Genomic DNA, 18,097 nt, shown 5'->3' with positions numbered 1-18,097 from the left:
CGGCTGCGTGGTCCCATGGTGTTTATACTTGCCTACTATTGTTTGTACAGATGAACGTGGTACCTTCAAGGATTTGGAATTTGCTCCCAGGGATGAACCATACTCGTGGAGGTGAACCATTCTCGTGGGGATGAACCATACTCGTGGCATACTCTTGGCTGATTTCTTTTGATTTTTCCCATGATGTCAAGCAAAGAGGCACTGAGTTTGAAGGTAGGCCTTGAAATACATCCACAGGTACACCTCCAATTGACTTAAATGAGAAGCTTTAGAATCAGAAGCTGAGAATCCAAGCTGTTTAAAGGCACAGTCAACTTAGTGTTTGTAAACTTCTGACCCACTGGAATAATGATACAGTGAATTTTAAGTGAATTGTCTGTTAACAATTGTTGGAAAAATTACTTATGTCATGCACAAAGTAGATGTCCTGACCGACTTGCCAAAACTATAGTTTGTTAACAAGAAATTTGTGGAAAGGTTGAAAAACGAGTTTTCATTGACTCCAACCTAAGTGTATGTAAACTTCCGACTTCAACTGCATGTAAATGATATGTATGTATTTCATTTTAAATTAATTTGCTAACATTTCTAAACATGTTTTCACTGTCATTATGGGGTATTGTGTGTGGATGAGTGAGGAACAAAATCTATTTAATCCATTTTGAATTTTGGCTGTAACATCAACAAAATGTGGAGTAAGTAAAGGGGTATGAATAATTTCTGAAGACAGTGTATGAATTGGTTGAAACTTCCTTAGCAGCTTGTTTGGATTGCAGTAGTATACTTGTTTGAACATTAGAACCGAGTGTGCACATAGGCATGGCTGACAGGGTTCGTCATGGTCAGTTCCGAAAGAACGGAAAATGAAAATATGTTCTGATTTGACAAATTCAGGTACTGAACACCACCCCGATGATATAAATCTATATACACTGACAACTTTAAACGCAACATATAATGTGTTGGTCCCATGTTTCATGAGCTGAAATAAAAGATCCCCGAAATTGTCCATAAGCACAAAAACCTTATTTCTCTCAAATGTTGTTCACAAATTTGTTTACTTCCCTGTTAGTGAGCATTTCTCCTTTGCCAAGATAATCCATCCACCTGGCAGGTGTGCAATATCAAGAAGCTGATGAAACTGCATGATCATTACACAGTTGCACTTTGTGCTGGGGACAAAAGGCCACTCCAAAATGTGCAGTTTTGTGACACAACCCAATGCCACAGATGTCTCAAGTTTTGAGGGAGAGTGCAATTGGCATGCTGACTGCAGGAATGCCCTCATGAGCGGTTTCCAGAGAATTTAATTTGTTAATTTCTCTAAAATAAGCCGCCTCCGTCGTTTTAGAGAATTTGGCAGTACTTCCAACCGGCCACACAATCGCAGAGCACATGTATGGCGTTGTGTGGGCGAGCGGTTTACTGATGTCAACATCATGAACGGAGTGCCCCATGGTGGCGTTGGGGCTTATTGTATGGGCAGGCATAAGCTACGGACAACGAATACAGTTGCATTTTATCTATGGCAATTTGAATGCACAGAAATACTGTGACGAGATTGCATGTTGTGTTTATATTTTTGTTCGGTATAGAATATGAAGAAAAAAGAAATGGATGAAGAAGTTAGAGGCTAGTTCCATTAGGGTGTAATTGAATGAATATTACATGGCAGATAATATCACGAATAAAACAAAAAGGAGAATTTGCATAAAGAACCCAAAATCTGATCGGAGGCTACCTTGGGTGAGTTGGGATTCATGATAATATCCGTTTGTTATTCCAGAAACGACCAGAGCAGCAATGGGCGGGTCGCCAACACAGCAGCCATACACAAGCACAGGAGGAAGAGGTGGATGAAGAGGGGGATGAAGAAGAGGGTCAGGATAAATTGATGGACAAAGGGGACACAGCAGAGGGCAAAAGACGATGTAAGTCAAAGTGTATCCCTCTATTTCCTCTCTCACCCCTATGATCTCCTGCATGTCAAAACAATCAATATATGTGTGTAGTTCATTGGGGCACACAGTAGAAAAACGCTTTGAAACTGAAGTTGAAAATGATTGTTATTGATCGTGGTTGTCCCTCCCAGTTTCTCCCATTTGGTGCCTAATGAACACAACCCTATCTTTATAAGGCAGTCCCTTCAGCCAAGGGATTTAGACATGCAGGGTGAAGACAAGTCAGACATAAAGACAAGTAAACATAGATGTTTAAACCACAATGCTTCTAAACTAATTTACTCTATGTAAACATAGAATAAGACAAGACCTAAGGAAAGTGCTTGTTAACACAAAGAATATACTCGGCAATGGGTGTTATACATTACATTATCATGCATTGTTAAACACGGGCCTTCTTTCCTTCCTTACAGTAAGCAAAGAGGGGTGTGCACTGTAAAACATATTTGCATCAGCCTTTTAAGTAAATCCAACAAGGCATTTAAGTATAATATACTTCGCTTTTAGTGCATAACAAACACAAATATATTAAGTGAAAACAACTAACAGGATCTCAAATTCCTTTCATTCAACTTAATTTTATCAGGTTCAGAAAAGTTTTTTTTTATTCCCAGAACTAATGTTAGAAGTTTATATACTTATAGACTGTAATCAGTTACAGAACTAATATTGTAAGTTTAATTTGCTGAATTTACTCAGTATTGTAATTGATATTCTGTTTAATCTGCCAATGTTTTTTGCTCAGTTACTTATGGTACTCAGGTTAGTCAAATGTATTTAAATTGGGTTCCTACTACTCAAATATATACTCACAACTATACTTAAAAAGCTGATGCAAACAGTTACCTCAATATACTTGGTATAATTGACTAAAATGTATTATTTCTATACAAGGGAATATGCAAAAAGAAACAACAGTGCTCAATTTCAAACTTTAACACCTTTATTTTGAATAAAGGTTTTCTTCAAACTTCAATCTCAAATTGCCCCGTAAAACTCTACTCCTTAAGCATTTGTGGAGAGCTCATTATTTTGTAATCTTTAAGCGTTCTGGGTATAACCACCTTGCCTCCTTAGGTAAAGTTACATCCAGATTGCTTGCACCTGACTACAAATCATTTCAGATCTTCACAACTGCATAAAGTTTAGGTGATAGTCTGGGATTAACACTTTGACCTCACATCTTGTACATTTTGGCAAGAATTCTCTGGTGGTCTGTGTGCCCCTTAACATCAAAGTGATATTTTAACAGAAACATAAGTTAACGATGTATCTTAATAGACTTTACACAAAGCACAATATAAACTTTAGCTCAAATACAACCTCATTCAAACTGTTTTAGATGAATAAAAATATGGGTTTTCAAAACATACATTGCACATATTGTTACAAAATATATGCCAAATTGTCCCTTAAACATTTGCACTAGTGAAGCCCATATGGACATATTATTTTGACAGGTATAAGCATTCTGGGTAAAACTCCACCTTGCCTCCTTAGGTAAAATTACATCCAGATAGCTTGCACCTGACTACAAATAATCTCAGAAATCCACTAGTGCATATGTAGTAAGTTTTAAAACAAAGCAGTTTTTTTAACCAGGAATTGACAATGTCTCTTATGACTTCACCTGACAAAGAGCATCATGTAAACTGCAGCTCCTATACCACCTAGCAAGTAGCTTTTCAGCTTACTGAGTAGGGTGTAGACCACAGTTTGAGTGGCCCTTTGAGAGTTCTCATAAATATCTTTAGATATCTCTGAAAACAAGTAACTTCATCTTTAGAGCTTGGACCCATGGGGAGGTCCTGAGATCATCAAGTTCCAAGAATACTTTTTGGAACACCTCAAAGGTCAGTTCTAGATGAGGCCCAAAAACAAGGTACATGACTGTAACACTGCAAATACCAGCCAGGACCTCTGCTCCTTCGATGCAGATCCCATGCTCTATATTCTGGTGCAGATCCTTCACAGTGAACACCTGAACGAGGTCCTGAAGCTCGTTCTGAACAAGGTCCTCTCGGATCAAGGTGTCGTCGGCATCCTGAGTGAAAAAATGAAGAAATAACAGGCTAGGCTATTACATTAACTGTGCAACTTGAGGAGGAGAGGGAAACAAATGAAGATACCTCATTTAGAGATACATAAGGATACAAAAATAAAAATGTTTACCTTGTATTCTGTAATAAGGTCTTCAACCCTCTCACCAAGGTATAATCAGGCCACGAATCACACCGTCTCTTCTTTCCTGGATGGTGTTGCACTGTAATATGTTATACAAATAATTGCATTTAATACTGGCAACTAAATACATACAGTATAAACGATATACTATTGTGAAGGTGTTACTCTTCATACCCCATACAGAACTTCGAAGATTTTCTGCACTCCCACCTTTACAGCACCTCCTTTTGATTTAAACAATTCCAATAGTTTTGGTGTATATTAGTCCCGCTTCTGGATAAAGGTGGACTCAGGAGCAACAGTTGTAATTCTTCTGAATTCTTCCTTAATCTGAGAGAGCGAGAGAGAAGGGGGAGGAAACATCTTCTGAACAGATACATCTTGACATGTCATGTGATAACGTACAGCACGCATAAAGCAACTATTTCTGTCTTACAATCTCTCTCCACCAGGTGTAGCACTTCTATCATCCTTTAAAAACAAGAAATGGACAGTGACGGGGGTAAGGGGGGGATACCTCGTCAGTTTTTGCATCATCATTGCATACTTCTAAGATCACTTTAGCACCTCCCTAAAAACCCGATTAAAATTTGGCACAAACCTTCAAATAGGTATGTAATGACACATTATATAAACTCTTTATAGTGTTTTATTTACATTTTAGAGGCAATAAGGTGATGAGTTGGACAGATCAAGTGAAAAAAAGCCATTTTCCCACACAACATCTCTCCTTCTCACTATCACGCATTAGTTTCGCTTCCCCACCCGCCATTTTTAAACAGACCCGACAGGGCTCATTGCCTGCTTGAATTATACAGAAACAGGCAGCGTTTAGGTCATGTAATTGATTCTGTCGGAAAGGGAAGAAATTGTGCTTTACAATAGTATTGACATTACAGTTGATCTGGAAGTATTAAGTTTTTGGGGCGCTAAAATAAGGGCAATTGTACGGACCAAGGTGATGTACAAGTTCACGTGAGTTTACGTTAGTTAGATACCTAGGTGTAGTTAGCTAGCTAGCTACATATTGTTCCTACCTTTCTCTTATTTTTTTGGTAAGCTAGGTAGCTATTTCGGTCAATATAAAATGTACACAAAAATGACAAAGGTTATAAACAGCGCTGAGGCGAGTAAATGCACTGCTAACTTACTAGCTAGTAGCATGCCCACCACTAGCTAACTATACAGACATCATGGCCGTTAACTAGATAGCTTATCAACGTGCAAATATATAACATACTCTGGCAATATAGCTAGCTAAAGGCTTTTCGTACTTGAAGAATATTATTTAACGAGAGATGCAAACTACATTCCAAGTTATAATTTGGTCCTTACCTGCCGCATGGCCATTCCAGAGGAGAAAGATCAAGACGACGTCCGTTGAAATGTTCCAAGCACAATTGACGTTCATAACTAGATCTAGCATGTCAGTCCAATACAATAATGATAATTTGAATATCATATTTTTAAGTTGTTGGTTGTTTCTTAGAAATACTCGTTCAAATTTAGCAGCATATTACCTTGGATTTTTATTTGCAAATGCCAGTCTTTTCAACACATAAAAATTAAGTATTATTTTCAAAATTGTAAGTAAAACCAGAAACCTATTATTTTATTTATTTTGCAATATTTACTAAGCCCTTGGGTCATTTTTTACAGTGTGTGAACCTTTTCAAGGTAAGACACTTATGCTTTTGGGGAAGGTTAAACCAAAATAGAGAGCGACCCCTTACTAGAAAGGAAGTGGAGGAGTCCATTTCTTTCAATGTCTTGCTGACAACTGGCTATTGAATGCTGGTGTCCTGGCTAAATGTCTAACCTGTGGCCCCTCATAGAACTAAGTGAAGTACTAAATCAACTTGTATTGTGACCTCAGGTGAGAGGCGGGTCCGGGAAGTCATCGGAGGGTGGTCAGCCCAGGGTGACCAACTTCCTGGACAGCATGAAGTCGTCTAGCAAGAAGCCCACTGCCCCGTGGAGCAGGAAAACACAGTAAAACCCCTCTCCTCAAGCCTCTGGCTTCCAGACCCAAGACCAAGGTACAACACACTGGTCAGATGGAAGCTTAAGAAATGTCAGGATAGTGACTGTGAGTCACCAACCCAATAAATGGATCTAAGTATGACAGCATTGACATGTGGTGCAATGCATTGGACGTTTGGTGATTTTAACACGCTGTTGTCTTTTTCAGACCCAGTAGCAGCCAATAGGAAACCAGCGGAGCACCGGGAGCCGGCAGCGAATAGGCTGAAACAGGCAGATGCACTGCCTCCAGCCTCTCCAGCAGACAACGTTGAGAACAAGAAGTGAGTAATTAGCACTGTACAAAATTACAATCACAGATGAAAATCCATGAAAATCGTGGTAAGGCCATACAAAGTTCATTTACTGTTTAACTGATGCTCCTCTTCACATTTCTCCAAAGGAAATAAGAATTTGAACAGTTAATTTGATTCATGTAATTGTTTTTTTACTAAATTTTACTAAACAATTCACTCCTACGTTTCAGTAGTTGGGAACAGTAATTTTAGGAAAAAATATTTTGCTTTAGCCTTACTTTTAGATTGTGCGGTTGCAAAACCTGTTTTGTAGATACTTCAAGTTGACTTGGGCACACAATTTATGGAACATTGCAACGCAATAGATGAGTCAGCCTGCAAAGTAAACACTTCTAAGGTAAGATAAATAGGGGAGAGTAGGTTAAGTTGAGACACCCTTGTTTCTGGAAAACCACACACAAAATGTATAATTTGACAAAATATTTAGGAAGATGTCATTTCATGGAGCCTCTAAAGGAAGAAGCCATGTGGAAAAAGTGGTAAGCAAGTTGGGTCCAAAAATGTCAAATTAATTTAGCTGGACAGGCTTTCAATAATGCTATATAACTCCTGACACCAATGTAGTTAATTAGGGGGTAGCCTGACCAGGACTGTGGTCCCTGTGACTGTCATTCCAAAACCATTATTAGGGTGTTAGGGGTCAAAATTAAACTTTAGTTCTGATGTTATATTTTGTATTCCATCTCATGAAACAGCTTCTCATGAACACAGAACACTTAATTTCATTAGGATAGTACTTACTATTGCTTAGATCTTATTTTCAAGTGATCGGAAAAGGTCAAAAAGGTTGAGGACAGCTCAATGGTAATCCCTTGTCAATAAGGCACCAAATCACTTGCTTGGAAGAATGGACCCGCCTTTAAGAATAATAGTGAAGACATCAGAACTATGAAATAACACATATGGAATCATGTCGTAAACAAAAAAGTATTGGCAAAGTAGCCACCCTTTGCCTTGATGACAAGGCAGCTTCATGAGGTAGTCACCTGGGATTCATTTCAATTAACAGGTGTGCCTTATTAAAAGTTAATTTCTTAATGAAGGTAATAACCTACCTTGTCACAACACAACTGAGACAATCAGCTAGATGTGTCAGCATCAAGTAATTGTCTCTGGCCCCCTCCCAGTTAGGGGGAGTGATGAGCTCTACAGCAGAGTCTCATAACTCAATAGCTGGTTGAAAACTGTTTTCTGCCCCTCCCAAAAGATCAAATTTGTAGATAATTGGCCCTCTTTCTGGGACTCACCCAAAAACAGGACCAAGCCTGGCCTGCTGAGGAGTGACGGACTCCATCCTAGCTGGAGGGGTGCTCTCATCTTATCTACGAACATAGACAGGGCTCTAACTTCCCTAGCTCCACAATGAGAGAGGGTGCAGGCCAGGCAGCAGGCTGTTAGCCAGCTTAGTGGAGCCTGCCACTAGCACAGCCAGTGTAGTCAGCTCAGCTATCCCCATTGAGAACGTGTCTGGGCCTCGATCTAGGTTGGGCAAAACTAAACATGGTGGTTTTCGCCTTAGCAATCTCACTGGAGTAAAGAACTCCTCCATTCCTGAAGGAGATTGTAATATCTCACATCTGAAAATAGGGCTACTTAAATGTTAGATCCCTCACTTCCAGGGCAGTTATAGTCAATGAACTAATCACTGATCATAATCTTGATGTGATTGGCCTGACTGAAACATGGCTTAAGCCTGATGAATTTACTGTGTTAAATGAGGCCTCACCTCCTGGTTACACTTGTGACCATATCCCCCGCGCATCCCGCAAAAGGCGGAGGTGTTGCTAACATTTACAATAGTAAATTTCAATTTACAAAAAAACCCAGACGTTTTCGTCTTTTGAGCTTCTAGTCATGAAATCTATGCAACCTACTGAATCACTTTTATAGCTACTGTTTACAGGCCTCCTGGGCCATATACAGCATTCCTCACTGAAGTCCCTGAATTCCTATCGGATTTCTTATAAGCACCCTGGTTAGAGTGCCGCTCCTCAAAAGCGGCAGCTCTACCCTTTATTTCAGTGCGGATATTGTCCGTAATCCATGGCTTCTGGTTGGGGTATGTACGTACGGTCACTGTGGGGATGACTTCATCGATGCACTTATTGATGAAGCCAGTGACTGAGGTGGTGTACTCCTCAATGCCATTGGAAGAATCCCAGAACATATTCCAGTCTGTGCTTGCAAAACAGTCCTGTAGCTTAGCATCGGCGTCATCTGACCACTTCTTTATTGACCGAGTCACTGGTGCTTCCTGCTTTAGTTATGTCTTGTAAGCAGAAATCAGGAGGATATAATTATGGTCAGATTTGCCAAATGGAGGGCGAGGGAGAGCTTTGTACGCGTCTCTGTGTGTGGAGTAAAGGTGGCCTAGAGTTTTTTTCTCTCTGGTTTCACAATTAACATGCTGGTAGAAATTAGGTCAAATGGATTTGAGTTTCCCTGCATTCCCCGGCTACTAGGAGCGTCACCTCTGGATAGGCGTTTTCCTGTTTGCTTATGGCCTTATACAGTTCATTGAGTGCAGAGGTTTTATGGTGATAAATAGACAGCTACGAAAAATATAGTTGAAAACTCTCTTGGTATATCGTGTGGTCTACAGTTTATCATGAGATACTATACCTCAGGCGAGCAAAACCTTGAGACTTCCTTAATATTAGATTTTGTGCATCAACTGTTGTTTACAAATATACATAGACTGACACCCCTTGTCTTACCGGAAGCAGCTGTTCTATCTTGCCGATGCAGCGTAAAACCCACCAGCTGGATTTGATCCATGTCGTCATTCAGCCACAACGGTGAAACACTAGATGTTACATTTTTTTATGTCCCGTTGGTCGGATATTCATGATCGTAGCTCGTGTCTTTTGTTATCGAATGATTGTACGTTGGTTAATAGGACTGATGGTAGAGCAGGGGTGGGCAATTCCATTCCTTGAGGGTCTGATTGGTGACACAGTTTTGCCCCAGCCCCAGCTAACACATCTGACTCCAATAATCACCTAATTATGATCTTCAGTTTAGAATGCAATTTGTGGTAGATCTGACTGGCTATTGCCTAGTTTGCCTTCAATTTTGGATTCTGCCCTCCCCTACTGCCCTCCTGACAAAAACGGATATAAAAAATCTAAAAGATAATGATATTTCTAGAGGCACTTTCACAGGCAAGTACTTGGGCACCAGCAGCCATCCCCACCTCCCCTTGCCCCCTGGCCACATACCCGACCCTCTGAAACCCCAGTATATTCTAAACTGATATTACATGACTTGCCTTTACCTTTGTGATAGAGTAATCTGCGAAAACACACTCTGCATTCACATCTGTGTTTGTGCCCCTGTGTTGAGCTCCCGTTCGTGACCCTGCACACACCAAGCCACTTAGCGAAAGGGTAGATGACACTCCACACAGCCTAAAGGAGGGGAAGAAGGGATGAGACAGAAAGGGAGGCTTTATTTGTCTGTTGCTTGGGAACCCAGTGTGTTGTGTTGTGGGCACAGTGCCTTGATCTTATGATAAGAGTGTGTGTGTGTGTGTGTGTGTTTGTGTGTGGTCGTAAATTAGCTAGTAAATATACAGCAGGCGACCGGGGGCACATTTTAAGGCTCGTATTCACCATTCAGTGAGTCGGGTGAAGAATAGTAATTGTAGGTTGTGAGAATGGGGAGATTGGGTCCTGCCGCTCCGCTTGATGACTTATTACGGCTCCATTTACGTCCAGGGCTAGGTCTCAAATGGCACCCTTTGTCTCTGCCCAGAGAGCAACACAAGGAGAAAAAGGCTGCTGAACGAGAAGTGGTCCTGTCTGTCAAAAGTGATTACACATAACAGGCTTTCGGAGCCATCATCGACTCAGTGGGTTTTGTCCAACATGTCTCTGGACCCACTCACTGTCACAGTCATACGCTGGACCTAGTTTTGTCCCATGGAATAAATGTTGTGGATCTTAATGTTTTTCCTCATAATCCTGGACTATCGGACCACCATTTTATTACTTTTGCAATTGCAACAAATAATCTGCTCAGACCCCAACCAAGGATCATCAAAAGTCGTGCTATAAATTCACAGACAACACAAAGATTCCTTGATGTCCTTCCAGATTCCCTCTGTCTACCCAAGGACGCCAGAGGACAAAAATCAGTTAACCACCTAACTGAGGAACTCAACTTAACCTTGCGCAATACCCTAGATGCAGTTGCACCCCTAAAAACTAAAAACATTTCTCATAAGAAACTAGCTCCCTGGTACACAGAAAATACCCGAGCTCTGAAGCAAGCTTCCAGAAAATTGGAACGGAAATGGCGACACACCAAACTGGAAGTCTTCCGACTAGCTTGGAAAGACAGTACTGTGCAGTACCGAAGAGCCCTTACTGCTGCTCGATCATCCTATTTTTCTAACTTAATTGAGGAAAATAAGAACAATCCGAAATTCCTTTTTGATACTGTCGCAAAGCTAACTAAAAAGCAGCATTCCCCAAGAGAGGATGACTTTCACTTTAGCAGTGATAAATTCATGAACTTCTTTGAGGAAAAGATTATGATTATTAGAAAGCAAATTACGGACTCTTCCTTAAATCTGCGTATTCCTTCAAAGCTCAGTTGTCCTGAGTCTGCACAACTCTGCCAGGACCTAGGATCAAGAGAGACACTCAAGTGTTTTAGTACTATATCTCTTGACACAATGATGAAAATAATCATGGCCTCTAAACCTTCAAGCTGCATACTGGACCCTATTCCAACTAAACTACTGAAAGAGCTGCTTCCTGTGCTTGGCCCTCCTATGTTGAACATAATAAACGTCTCTCTATCCACCGGATGTGTACCAAACTCACTAAAAGTGGCAGTAATAAAGCCTCTCTTGAAAAAGCCAAACCTTGACCCAGAAAATATAAAAAACTATCGGCCTATATCGAATCTTCCATTCCTCTCAAAAATTTTAGAAAAGGCTGTTGCGCAACAACTCACTGCCTTCCTGAAGACAAACAATGTATACGAAATGCTTCAGTCTGGTTTTAGACCCCATCATAGCACTGAGACGGCACTTGTGAAGGTGGTAAATTACATTTTAATGGCATCGGACCGAGGCTCTGCATCTGTCCTCGTGCTCCTAGACCTTAGTGCTGCTTTTGATACCATCGATCACCACATTCTTTTGGAGAGATTGGAAACCCAAATTGGTCTACACGGACAAGTTCTGGCCTGGTTTAGATCTTATCTGTCGGAAAGATATCAGTTTGTCTCTGTGAATGGTCTGTCCTCTGACAAATCAACTGTAAATTTCGGTGTTCCTCAAGGTTCCGTTTTAGGACCATTATTGTTTTCACTATATATTTTACCTCTTGGGGATGTTATTCGAAAACATAATGTTAACTTTCACTGCTATGCGGATGACACACAGCTGTACATTTCAATTAAACATGGTGAAGCCCCAAAATTGCCCTTGCTAGAAGAATGTGTTTCAGACATAAGGAAGTGGATGGCTGCAAACTTTCTACTTTTAAACTCGGACAAAACAGAGATGCTTGTTCTAGGTCCCAAGAAACAAAGAGATCTTCTGTTGAATCTGACAATTAATCTTAATGGTTGTACAGTCGTCTCAAATAAAACTGTGAAGGACCTCGGCGTTACTCTGGACCCTGATCTCTCTTTTGAAGAACATATCAAGACCATTTCAAGGACAGCTTTTTTCCATCTACGTAACATTGCAAAAATCAGGAACTTTCTGTCCAAAAATGATGCAGAAAAATTAATCCATGCTTTTGTCACTTCCAGGTTAGACTACTGCAATGCTCTACTTTCCGGCTACCCGGATAAAGCACTAAATAAACTTCAGTTAGTGCTAAATACGGCTGCTAGAATCCTGACTAGAACCAAAAAATTTGATCATATTACTCCAGTGCTAGCCTTTCTACACTGGCTTCCTGTCAAAGCAAGGGCTGATTTCAAGGTTTTACTGCTAACCTACAAAGCATTACATGGGCTTGCTCCTATCTATCTCTCTGATTTGGTCCTGCCGTACATACCTACACGTACGCTACGGTCACAAGACGCAGGCCTCCTAATTGTCCCTAGAATTTTTAAGCAAACAGCTGGAGGCAGGGCTTTCTCCTATAGAGCTCCATTTTTATGGAACGGTCTGCCTACCCATGTCAGAGACGCAAACTCGGTCTCAACCTTTAAGTCTCTACTGAAGACTCATCTCTTCAGTGGGTCATATGATTGAGTGTAGTCTGGCCCAGGAGTGGGAGGGTGAACGGAAAGGCTCTGGAGCAACGAACCACCCTTGCTGTCTCTGCCTGGCCGGTTCCCCTCTTTCCACTGGGATTCTCTGCCTCTAACCCTATTACAGGGGCTGAGTCACTGGCTTTACTGGGGCTCTCTCATGCCGTCCCTGGAGGGGGTGCGTCACCTGAGTGGGTTGAGTCACTGATGTGGTCATCCTGTCTGGGTTGGCGCCCCCCCCCCCCCCTTAAGTTGTGCCGTGGCGGAGGTCTTTGTGGGCTATACTCAGCCTTGTCTCAGGATGGTATGTTGGTGGTTGAAGATATCCCTCTAGTGGTGTGGGGGCTGTGCTTTGGCAAAGTGGGTGGGGTTATATCCTTCCTGTTTGGCCCTGTCCGGGGGTGTCCTCGGAGTGGGCCACAGTGTCTCCTGACCCCTCCTGTCTCAGCCTCCAGTATTTATGCTGCAGTAGTTTATGTGTCGGGGGGCTAGGGTCAGTTTGTTATATCTGGAGTACTTCTCCTGTCCTATTCGGTGTCCTGTGTGAATCTAAGTGTGCGTTCTCTAATTCTCTCCTTCTCTCTTTCTCTCTCTCGGAGGACCTGAGCCCTAGGACCATGCCCCAGGACTACCTGACATGATGACTCCTTGCTGTCCCCAGTCCACCTGGCTGTGCTGCTGCTCCAGTTTCAACTGTTCTGCCTTATTATTATTCAACCATGCTGATCATTTATGAACATTTGAACATCTTGGCCATGTTCTGTTATAATCTCCACCCGGCACAGCCAGAAGAGGACTGGCCATCCCACATATGCTCTCTCTAATTCTCTCTTTCTTTCTCTCTCTCGGAGGACCTGAGCCCTAGGACCATGCCCCAGGAATACCTGACATGATGACTCCTTGCTGTCCCCAGTCCACCTGACTGTGCTGCTGCTCCAGTTTCAACTATTCTGCCTTATTATTATTCGACCATGCTGGTCATTTATGAACATTTGAACATCTTGACCATGTTTTGTTATAATCTCCACCCGGCACAGCCAGAAGAGGACTGGCCACCCCACATAGCCTGGTTCCTCTCTAGGTTTCTTCCTAGGTTTTGGCCTTTCTAGGGAGTTTTTCCTAGCCACCGTGCTTCTTCACCTGCATTGCTTGCTGTTTGGGGTTTTAGGCTGGGTTTCTGTACAGCACTTTGAGATATCAGCTGATGTACGAAGGGCTATATAAAATAAATTTGATTGATTGATAACAGGATGCAATTTAAAACTGCATGGCTGACTCGCGTGTGTTTGTGCGTGCGCTTGGTTGTCTTGCTGTGTACAAAACAAATGTCACATTTGGTTTGGAATTAAGTGCCATTTAATACGGTTTTGTGAAGAGGAATATTAACAATTTTTCTATTGCATCTGTATTATGATTTTCAGATGTTTCCTCCCTCTTTTCTGTTTAGTCCTGGACAGAGTGGGCGAAAGGACAGTCTGGAGACACGGCAGATCTGAAGAAACGAAAGAGTGGAGAAGCGGAGGACAGCGGACACGAGAACGGACCTTGCGAGGCTGAGAACAGTGCCAAAAGAAAAAGCCTCTAGACACCTCAGCCAACCTCTCAGCGTTCGCCTTCAACACAAATGAAATATAAGGCTATATCATGGACCGATTTATACATTTTGCTCCCTATGTCTGTTTAGTTAGGGTCATAGGTCACAGCGAAATAATTCTCATTTGTGAGGTGTTTTCACGTTGTCATTGTGGGGTGCTTTCCGAGTGCATAGCATATATTCATGTCTGTCAAGTTATTGTTTAATGCCAAATGTAATTCAATTGCATTGTTATATCGTGACAGGAAACAATAAAAAGCTATAATTACTCCCAAAAATAAAATTTGTGGACTGGTGCTGAGTATGAGAACTTTTAAGATGTATTTGGTATAATAAGTTATCATAATATACAGTGCCTTGCGAAAGTATTCGGCCCCCTCGAAAGTATACGGAGACTTGATTACACACAGGTGGATTGTATTTATCATCATTAGTCATTTAGGTCAACATTGGATCATTCAGAGATCCTCACTGAACTTCTGGAGAGAGTTTGCTGCACTGAAAGTGAAGGGGCTGAATAATTTTGCACGCCCAATTTTTCCGTTTTTGATTTGTTAAAAAAAGTTTGAAATATCCAATAAATGTCGTTCCACTTCATGATTGTGTCCCACTTGTTGTTGATTCTTCACAACAAAATACAGTTTTATATCTTTATGTTTGAAGCCTGAAATGTGGCAAAAGGTCGCAAAGTTCAAGGGGGCCGAATACTTTCGCAAGGCACTCTATAGTCTCACAGGTGTCTAGAAATGCTCATTAGAACTGTTTGGTATGCCTGTTATGCAGCCATCGTCGATGATATCTCGAGCACTTGAAATAGCTGTGAAAATGTCATCGTTTTTAGCTTGCATTGTTTTTGTCAACAAAAAAATATGATATATTTACTGTGCTCGTATTGAACAACATAAAACCAGTCATGTTAGTTTCAGTATCATAACAACCTTCATAATGCATTATTCATAATTGTTTTATAAATAAAAGTCCTTTCAAAACAGAGGTGAAGCAAGGCCATTACAGATTGAATATTGGCCCACCCAATCAGGCTGGCTGTAACATGTGCGCTGGGAGTTGGGAAGCAAGTTCAGGGAGTGAATCATTTAATAAATAAATGAAAACATAATACAAACCAAGAAACACAAACAACGCACAGACATGAAACTGAAACAGTCAGTCAATAACACCTGAGGAAAGAACCAAGGGGAGTGACCAATATAGGGAAGATAATCAAGGAGGTGATGGAGTCCAGGTGAGTAAATAATTTAATTAATAAATGAAAACATAATATAAAACAAGAAACACAAACAACGCACAGACATGAATGTCAGGGGTGCGTGAATGAGGACCCAAAAGCGAATTAACAAAACAGAGTTTCTTTAATGACGAAACACATGTAGGCTCAGATGGACAGGCAGATTCCGACAGGACAGGACAAGGTTAGATGAACTGGCAGATTCCGACAGGACAGGACAAGGTTGCAGCAAACACGACGATAGTCTGGTTCAGGCATGAGAAACACAAACGAGAATCCGACAAAGACAGGAGCAGGAACAGAGAGAGATATAGAGACCTAATCAGAGGGAAAAAGGGAACAGGTGGGAAAAGGGGTGAACGAGGTAGTTAGAGAAGACAAGGAACAGCTGGGGGAAAGAGGGGAAGAAAAGGTAACCTAATACGACCAGCAGAGGGAGACAGGGTGAAGAGAAAGAACAGGAACAAGACACAACATGACAATACATGACAATGAAACTGAAACAGAGTCAGATGCTGTCCTAGAGGCTGGAGACGGAGTATACGTGACACTGGCTGTTGTATGTATTGTCTCTGACTAATCATAAATGTTCATAACTTCAATAGGAGGTTCCTGGGATCTAATTGGTTATATCGCAATATGGTCCCCACTTCCCCACACACATACAGTACCTCAAATTGTATTTGTCACATGCTACAAATACAACAGGTTGTAGACTTTACCATGAAATGCTTACTTCTGAGCCCTTTCCCAACAATTTAGAGTTAAAAAGTTTTAAATTGCTAATATTAAACTTTTTTTTTAACAAAATAACAACATGCAATAACACATATTACTGGAGCATTATTTCAGTGATGCTTGTAGTCATGGTAATAAAACAGAACAAATGACCAATTTGTATTTATTTAATCCTATTCATTCGATAGTTTTCTCGTGCTGCTTCTTTAAAATCAGCCATTTTACTGTTTTAAGCCATTCCCACTTCCCCCACCTGGGAAGTGCTTCATGACAGCATCTGTTGGGGGAAAGCAGCAAATATTGACATTTTAGTCATTTAGCAGACAGACTTGTCCAGAGCGACTGACAAATGAAAATGTAAGCACTCACTACTGTAAGATAAAGGGCAGTTAGGGGTTGGGTTTGGGGTCATAAATAAAAAATAAATGTAAAAACTGGTGAAAATTCAGATTCAGTTTAATAAGAAATCCTTGACCTTTAATTCCCTATTTGCGATGATTGATTTGTAAATTCAATTAAGGGATAGTTAACTTTTTTAAAGCTTATAGCCAGTCTGCTGGTTCCTTGCTCTGAAAGTAGTCTATGGGCCAGGGGAAACTGCAATCCATGGTTTAGGGTTGCTAAAAATAGCCACTATTAACTTGAGGGGATTTTGCCACTAACATTGAACTTTGTCTAATTGTCCCTACCACCCACAGTGGTTTTGTTAGCCATCTGACCATACGTTTAAAAAAAAAAGTGAACTAACCCTGTTATGGGGTATTCATTTTTAAAGGGATACTGAGAGTCAGATGAACTCACAAATACCATTTGAATGAATACCAGTCTCAGCGTGCAGTTTCGAGATGAATGAAGTCAACATGCCATGAGTCATAATATTATTTTTTAAATATCATGTCAAATCTGTCAAATGCTCATTTACAATCGGTGAACAAAAACCTACTCAACAGTTATTGCGGCCACTTTTTCAGGATCCAATCTTTATTTTTCTCCCTATCATCTCCCCTTTTAGCTTTGCCAACTAGAATTGTTTAAATTAATTAAGTGTGATAAATACTTATCCAAAGTCATAATGACACAGCCAGATATTTACAATTTAGTTAGGTCTGAAGATATGCAAAGCTTTCATCAAGGCAAAGGGTGGCTACTTTGAAGAATCTCAAATAACATATTGATTTATTTAACACTTTTCTTTGTCTTCACTATTATTCTACAATGTAGAAAATAGTCAAAATAAAGAAAAATCCTGTAATGAGTAAGTGTCCAATCTTTTGACTGGTACAGTACCACAGCCATTGTCGCATAGAATTAGAATGAGAAGAACAGACATTCCCATCCGAAACAGTGTACCAGCAAGTAACCCCTTTTCACAGGCAACGCATCTCCGACACAACGCCTGTTATCCTTATAGTATGTGCATTCTGAGATGAGACCTCCCAAAAATTATCCAGTGTTATTGGATCTTCTTCGAACTATTGAGCCTGAGAACGCTCCTCACACCCAAGGCAGAGCCCCATACTAGCCATGATCTAAGGGCCTATACCCCTTCTAGTAATTCTAAGGTCTATACGAATATCTGTATATACAATCAGATTGTTTTTCAGCAACGACGACATCTAAAGCATGGTTTTGCAAACTCGGTTCTGGGGCCCCCCTCGCTTGGGTGCACCTCCCAAGAGAACTCTCTTCGGTTATAGTCACAGCCGACTATATTCCGCCTCAAGCCGATACCACGACGGACCTCAAGGAACTACACTGGACTTTGTGCAAACTGGAAACCACATCTCCTGAGGCCGCATTGATTGTAGCTGGG

At 41.0% G+C, this 18,097-nt stretch overlaps 2 long non-coding RNA genes across 2 annotated transcripts; one reads left to right on the top strand and one right to left on the bottom strand.

Moving 5' to 3' along the window:
- Window positions 1-2,798: 2,798 nt before the first annotated feature.
- LOC118944310 lies at window positions 2,799-7,368 on the bottom strand. Its single transcript, XR_005039546.1, has 4 exons — window positions 7,226-7,368; window positions 4,320-4,475; window positions 4,134-4,224; window positions 2,799-4,005 (listed from the first exon to the last, which is right to left on the bottom strand). It is a non-coding gene; the product is annotated as an uncharacterized LOC118944310 (long non-coding RNA).
- On the top strand, window positions 6,123-14,670 carry LOC118944311. The gene is made up of 3 exons (XR_005039547.1): window positions 6,123-6,234; window positions 6,337-6,451; window positions 14,154-14,670. It is a non-coding gene; the product is annotated as an uncharacterized LOC118944311 (long non-coding RNA).
- The last annotated feature ends 3,427 nt before the right edge of the window (window positions 14,671-18,097 follow it).

The sequence above is a fragment of the Oncorhynchus mykiss genome, chromosome 25, assembly GCF_013265735.2.
Source record: "Oncorhynchus mykiss isolate Arlee chromosome 25, USDA_OmykA_1.1, whole genome shotgun sequence".
NCBI lineage: Eukaryota > Metazoa > Chordata > Actinopteri > Salmoniformes > Salmonidae > Oncorhynchus > Oncorhynchus mykiss.
The sequence above is the reverse complement of the archived record's forward strand: the minus strand, read 5'-3'. Positions and strand labels throughout refer to the sequence as shown.